Below are 6,086 nucleotides of genomic sequence, written 5' to 3'. Positions count from 1 at the left end.
TTAGAGTTTTAAACTCTAAACTGAGCTTTTTCATGCAATCAGCATTAGGGTTTTAAAACCCTAAACTGAATTTTCCTTTCAGCCAGCATTAGAGTTTTAAACTCTAAACTGAGCTTTTTCATGCAATCAGCATTAGGGTTTTAAACCCTAAACTGAATTTTCCTTTCAGCCAGCATTAGAGTTTTAAACTCTAAACTGAGCTTTTCCATGCAGTCAGCATTAGGGTTTTAAACCCTAAACTGAACTTTTTCCTTTCAGCCAGCATTAGAGTTTTAAACTCTAAACTGAGCTTCTCCATGCAGTCAGCATTAGGGTTTTAAACCCTAAACTGAATTTTCCTTTCAGCCAGCATTAGAGTTTTATACTCTAAACTGAGCTTTTTCATGCAATCAGCATTAGGGTTTTAAACCCTAAACTGAATTTTCCTTTTAGTCAGCATTAGGGTTTTAAACCCTAAACTGAACTTTTCCTTTTAGTCAGCATTAGGGTTTTAAACCCTAAACTGAACTTTTTCTTCCAGCCAGCATTAGGGTTTTAAACCCTAAACTGAGTTCTTCCTTTGATCGGCGTTAGGGTTTTAAACCCCAAACCGAACCTCTCCCCAGCTAGCCGGTGTTAGGGCTCCAGCCCTAAACTAAGCATCCATATCCTCTTTCATCAATTTTATGAACTTCCTGGTGAATAATTAACGAAATTTTAGTAGTGAAACTGGGGCAGAAAATTTCGTTCGTTTGTTTGTTTTTTCCCGCAGGTCTAACCTCGAGCTACACGGATCGAAATGACCCACGAGATGAGTCTCAACTCAAAATCAAAAAAAAAAAAAAAAAAAAAGAGAGAAGACATCCAGAGATATCAGAGTGAATGGAGAGCAGATCGACTCCAACGTTTGACTAAGGTCCTAAACCCTGCCAATCGTGTCTCACTTAGTATCCCAGAGGTTGAACGAGTCGCCGCAACTCGCAAGCATCAAGATTCAGATCGGAGTCTACAAGCAGGAGCAGCTAAGACCCAAGATCAAGTCGTAAAAGATTCATAGATAGGAATCTTGTAACTAGCAGTTGACATGCATATAAGTAGTTAGTTCAGTTTCCAATTTTCATTTGGTTGTAATAAGGCGGTCAGTGACGTAGTAGTGACAATAGCAACAGCAGTAGCAGCAAGCATTGCCATCCCATGGTAGTCCCAGCTACCAAAACTTCCCGAACTACATTGACCTGATTCCTGTTTAGCCCAGGATATGTAGGAAATCTTTGAAGCAAGATTCGGTCAGATCTTTCAAAAATGCTTCGTACGGAGTGGTCCATAGGCAAAAATCGCTCATACACGCTCACTTTATCTTTGCACGAAAACTCTTCGTGTTTCCGAACAAAGAGGGGCAGCTGTGAGCACGTGATTTTTGTTTTACGCGACAATCACTCCAAAAGAAACAAAATAATAGCAATTGGTTTTTACTGTACATTTGCTGGATTTTTACGTGGCATTTTTTGCTAGTTATTTGTTGATTTTGCCCATGGTTGTTTTATTCAAAAAAATAAATATAAAAAAATATATGTCTATATGTCGTGTGAACCGCAATCTGTTTATTAAAAGAAAAATAAAATATGTGCGTCCTTCATTGTATTTTGTCATTAAGTGTTTAGTATAATTAAAGGTTAATTGTGTGATAATTGTTGTCCAATGTTTACATGGTATTATTTGGCAAATTATTTTAAGGAATTAAAAAGAAAAAAAAAGAAAAGAAGGAGTTTCGGACTTGGGCCAGTCCGGTTTTTAAAACAAAACAAGCCCAAACGAACAGCCCAAAACCCAGGCCTGCCCGGTCCAGACCACCTGATGCCCAGAGAATCCAAACGACGTCGTTTTGGTACAGGTTGATCTGGGCCGTTGATCTCAAATTGATCAACGGCCAAGATCAATTCCCCATAACCCACCAATAAACCCGACCCGTCTCACCCGGACTGACCCCAACCCTCAACCCTCAAAACGACACCGTTCCATTTAAGCCTTCAGATCCAGACCGTAGATCTAGATTGATCTAACGGTCGAGGTTCACCCACCCACTAACTATATAAACCATTCACCATACCCTGCCCCCCTAGCCAACACCCCCGCCTTCGTCTTCACCAAACCCATCCCCTTCAAACCCTAGCCGCCCCTACACACCTTCACCAGAAACCCGGCGGCCTGAACGCCGGTGACCTCCACCTGAACACCATAGAACCCCCATGCCATCCTGAACCTAAATCTACCAACCACACACTTCGAATCACCCCCAGGTCCTCGAATCTTCATTTGAAGATTCGAGTCAAAACTCGATCTACACCAACCAACCCCAGCTTCATACCAGACACTCCCCAGACCCCCTCGTGACCAAACCATACTTGGTTTGGTCCGAATCTGATCAGGGAAGCCTGAATCCCAGATCTAAGTTTGAAAGTTTTGTGTCCTTCATCACTGGCCCATGCCAGTCCGAGCCAAAGAGATTAAGGTCTAATGGACCTTAATCGAAGTGTTTCTCATCTGAGAAACACTTCGATTAAAGTCCGTTCAGCCTTAAGAGAGGTCTGTCCAAATCCGAGTTCAAATTTTTAACTTTGCAAGCTTTAAAGGTGAGTTTGTTTGTTTTCCTTTATTTGTTTTAGTCCGTGTGTTTTGTTTTAAATATCTGGTCATGTTTTGTTTCAATTTGTGTCTTTAAATTTTACCACCTTCTGATTGACCACTTTGCCTGAACCACTGTGTTTTGTTTGAACCCCTCCTATTCTGATAAGACATTGGTTGTATCCCAAATTTGTACTGACTTACTGATTCCTCAAAGTATAATCCTGCTTAATCAGTATAAGTCGAGTCATGTGTCCCATGCTTTTGAATGTCTGATTTGGCTACGTTTGTGTATGTTAATGCCAATATAGTCGAGTCGACATGTGTCGTCAATTAGTTTCAACTGTCTGAACAAAGTTAAATCGATTTGCTTCTATTGAACATTTGCCTGAATCAATTAAGAGCCAGTTTAGTTCACTTATAGCTGTTGGATTGTTTGTGCTTAGATTCTGAATTGGAAGGCATGTGCACTCATGCACAGCATGTGCATTGGTGCATCTCATGTGCTTTGTGCACAGCCTGTGGCCTGCATAAAGGTCCTTTGTTTAATTTTAAAAATGGTTTGACAGCATATGCTGTCAGATACATTCTACTGCCCATACTTGCTTTTAGTTAATAAAATAGGAAAGGAAAGCCTGCCAGGGAATATTGATGGGGTTAATACTTAATTAGCTAATTGGAACTGAAAAGGGGCAGCACATGGGAGGGGTATTTGATTAATCCAACAGGCTGATAAAGGGCTGAGGTTTAGGCTTATAAAAGAGGGACAGAATTAGGGGATAGAAAACATCTGATAGACTGGGGGAGAGAAGAGAAGAGAGGGGAAAGAAAATACACACTCTAGACCTTAAGAGCTGATAGAAAAGAAACACACACACACTGTGAAGATAGAAAGAAAAGAGAGAGTTGACATGAATAGAAAGAGAGTAAGAAAGAGAGAAAACAGATTAAGAAATCAGAAACTTGGTCTTGTTTGTCTGAAGTTCATTTATTGTCAATACGTTAGGCAGTGTTCTTTCTTCTAAATTTCAATCGAGATTATTGTTAGTGTTCTGCTGCATTTGGTATATTCCGGAATTGGACTGTCTGGAGTATCACACTGTGTGCTGTTTCATCGGGTTGTTTCTCCTTCAACTCTAGTTCCATCTCGCAACAGAATCCTTTCTGTTGTGCTGTTCTGATTGCTGCTGCTATCTTGCTCACTACTGCTGCTGCATTTTTGTCCTGCTGCTACTGTTAATTCTGCCTTTTGCTGCTGCTGATTCCCATCTTCTTCTTCTTCTCCTTTGCACTTTCAGCATTTTCAGGTACACATTTCAAGTCCCATATTGATGTAATTGAAACAGTTTGAAAGCATGAAATGAAAAAGGTTGAAGAAGTTCAAGCATTTGCTGTAATATTCATAGTACATTAACAGGCCTTGTGGAAATTGATTTAGCTTATGTTCCAATAGTTCAAAATAGTATACTGATAGCCGACTGAGTTTCACCCCTTTGTATTTGAGCTCGACAATTGTCTGTTAGTATAATTATGCATATTTCGACTTTACACAATACTGTTTTCTGTTTCATTTAGTTTTTTTTTAGTAAGACTAGTCCATATAAGTTTGGTTAAGTTCAATACAAGAAATGCTCAGACTAAACGTTGTATTTCGCTAACTCGTATATGATTCCTTGTCAAATTAAAGCATTTTACTTCGCCAGTTATCCTTTAACCTAGTTCAAATAAGTTCAGTTAAGTTCAAATTAAGAAATGTGCGGATTAAGTATTGCATTTCATCTATCTCATATGTAATCTTTTATTCGACCAAATCATTTTCGTAAAAGGCATGACGTCTTTTTTACTTTAAAAGTAATCAATCAAAATTGACAGGAGTTTGGTTTAAGCTGAAGTATATACTTCAATTAGCACACACACTTTCCTTTCTTCTATCTCTGGAAATAAAAATAATAGAAATGTAGTCACTGTAGGATACCCTTCTAAAAATAATAAGACGAGCCTCGCCAAATAAAAAAAAACAATTGCGGGGCCCTCAACAACTAATGATAATTATTTAGAATTCAAGATAGGCCATTTAATAAATTTCATGGCCTTCTACAAAGATAATAACGCGTTAGACTCTGTTGGCGCGGCTTAATTAAATCACATTCTTAAATTCGGGTGCACATTGATGTGACCCAAATCCAAATCTCAACGAAGTCCAAATGTGTCGACAATCACGGGTGCATTGATTGTGACGTGGTTCGAGATGCATTTTCACGACGTTGCAATTCTGTAAAATAAATGATAATAATAAAAGCGGTTAAAACTTAATAAAAGCACATAAGTCACAACATGTATTTAAATCAGATATTTAGCCATTATAACAATTTAAGCGACCGTACTAGAACCACGGGATTCAAGGGTGCCTAACACCTTACCTCGGGTCAACAGAATTCCTTACTTAGAATTTCTGGTTCGCAGACTTCATTTGGAAAAGTCGAAAATTTCCTCGATTTGGGATTCAAGATAAACTGGTGACTTGGGACACCAAAAGCCAAACCTTTCCCAAGTGGCGACTCTGAATTAAATAAATAATCTCATTTCGAACATTGTCACTTAAATTGGAAAAACTCCACCTGCGCATTTTAACCCTTCGGGGCGGGCGCGCAAAAAGGAGGTGTGACAGCCTGCACCTCGAAATTTGATAAAACTTGTAAATCAGAACACCCATTTGAATATGAGTCCAACCATACAAGTTTATTCTAATTCTGACTCCGAATGGGGGTTCAAATCTCTATTTTTCATTTTAGAAAGGTTTTGCCAAAATTCCCAATTTTTCCCACTTAGATTCACCGATCAATGCAAAAATCAAGTATGGAATCATGAATAATAATCAAATCCGAGTCAAAAAATACTTACCTGAATCCAAGCCATGAAAATTACCTTTAAATTGCCCAAATACGAGCTACTAATCTCAAAATGTGATAAAATGAACAAAACCCTGGAGTTAATATGTTCTGCCCAGCGATTTCTGCTTGTACGGACAAAATCTCGCTTTTGTAAGCTCACTAATTCCACGACCATTCGTAGCTGTGCTGCTTCATCCGCTTTTGTGCAATACCTTCCGCTTCTGTGGACTTTACCTCCCTCAGCCAATCTTTGCATCTGCAGACCCAGGTCCGCTTCTGTGGACTCGCACCTTCGGCAAAATTCTCACATTTGCGAAAATACTAGAACAAGACTAGCAAACAAGATAGAAATGATCCCTAACTCATCCGAAACACACTTGAGACCCTAGGGGGCCGTCCAATCACACCAACATGTACCAAAATATTACACGCACCTACTCGAGGTCTCAAATCACATAAAATAATATCAATACAATGAATCACACCTCGATTCAAGCCTATGGAACTAATTGACTTTAAATTGTCTAAAACTTATGTCAAATCACGTCTAATCAACTTGGAATGACCTCAAATTTTACACAAAAGTTCCAATAA

The sequence above is a fragment of the Nicotiana tabacum genome, chromosome 6, assembly GCF_000715075.1.
Source record: "Nicotiana tabacum cultivar K326 chromosome 6, ASM71507v2, whole genome shotgun sequence".
NCBI classification, from domain to species: Eukaryota; Viridiplantae; Streptophyta; class Magnoliopsida; order Solanales; family Solanaceae; genus Nicotiana; species Nicotiana tabacum.
The sequence above is the reverse complement of the archived record's forward strand: the minus strand, read 5'-3'. Positions refer to the sequence as shown.